The sequence below is a fragment of the Orycteropus afer genome, unplaced genomic scaffold, assembly GCF_000298275.1.
Source record: "Orycteropus afer afer isolate SDZICR_OR568_19922 unplaced genomic scaffold, OryAfe1.0 scaffold00184, whole genome shotgun sequence".
Lineage (NCBI taxonomy): Eukaryota > Metazoa > Chordata > Mammalia > Tubulidentata > Orycteropodidae > Orycteropus > Orycteropus afer.
In genome coordinates, this window is record NW_006921771.1 from 1,055,296 (window position 1) to 1,056,811 (window position 1,516).

The following is a 1,516-nucleotide window of genomic DNA, read 5'->3' on the forward strand; positions in this document are numbered from 1 at the left end:
CTACTACTACTAGTTGTCTTAGCATCTATTTTGATTTTTGGTGATATGTGTGTGTCCAAGCAGAACAGTGTTACATAGTTCTTAGTGGCTGATTTTTTAGAAATGGATCTCCAGACCTTGATTTTGAGGTGCCTGTGGGTAGACTCATACCTCCAAATTTTTGGTTACTGGCTGTGTGTTAACTGTTTGCACCATCCAGAGACACTTTCTCAATATAATTTTTATGCTGTTGTTAGATGTCACTGAGCCAATTCTGGTTCCTAGTGACCTCCACATCCCAGCTTCCAAGGAGGGTTCTAATTGTACTTCTTCCAACACATTTTTTCCTCATTGTTTGGCAGTCCATTGTGCATACAATATTTTTCACCAACACCATGACAATAAGACATCATCCATTCTTTTTTGGTCTTCCCTATTCATTACACAGCTTTCTCGTGTGTAGGAGGCAATTGAAAATGCAAAGGTCATATGCACCTTAGTCCTCAAAATGACATCTTTCCTTTTCAACACTTTAAAGAGTTGTTTTGCAGCTGATTTTCCCAATGCTATACATCATTTGATTTCTTGACTGCTGTTTCCAAGGACATCGATTATGAATTCATGTGAAATGAATAACTTTAATATATTTTTTTTTTTTAACATGATATTTCTTATTGGGGAAGCTCTGGTGGCATAGTGCCTAAGGTATTTGACTGCTATCCTGAAGGCTGGCAGTTCAAGCCCATCAGCCACTCCCTGGAAAGAAGGTTGGGCAATCTACTTCTGTAGTGATACCACCTAGGAAATTCAAGGAGTGGTCGCTATGAGTCACATCCAACTTGACTGCAGTGAGTTTTTTATTGCTTATTGGTTGTAACAATTTTCATTTTCTTTATATTGAGATGTAATCCATACTGAAGGCACTATTCATTGGTCCTCTTTCAGTAATTCCTTCAAGTCCTGTTTGCTTTCATCAAGATTGTGTCATCTGCAAATCACATGTTGTTAATGAGTCTTTCTCTAACCCTGATGCCACGTTCTTCTTCATATAGTCCAGCTTCTCTGGTTATTTGCTCAGTATAGAGATTGAATAATTATGGTAAAATGATACCCTGCACAAATCTTACTTTATTTTAAACCATGAAATATTCCCCTGTTCTGTTCGAATGACTCTCTCTTGCTCTATGTACAGATTCTGCATGAGAACAATTAAGTGTTCTGGTATTCCCATTCTTTGAAATGTTATCCATAATTTGTTATGACTTACACATTTAAATGTGTTTTCATAGTCAATAAAACACAAGCAAACATCTTTTTTTATATTCTCTGCTTTCAACTAAGCCCTATCAGACATTAGCAGTGATATTCCTTATTCCATGTCTTTTGCAATTGGCTGAATTTTCTGGAAGTTTTTGCCAATGTATTGCTACAATTATTTTTTATCTTCAGCAAAGCTTTCCTTGTGTGTCATATTAATAATATTTTTCAATAATTTCTGCATCTCTTGGATCACTTGTGCTTGCAATGGCCATAAAGA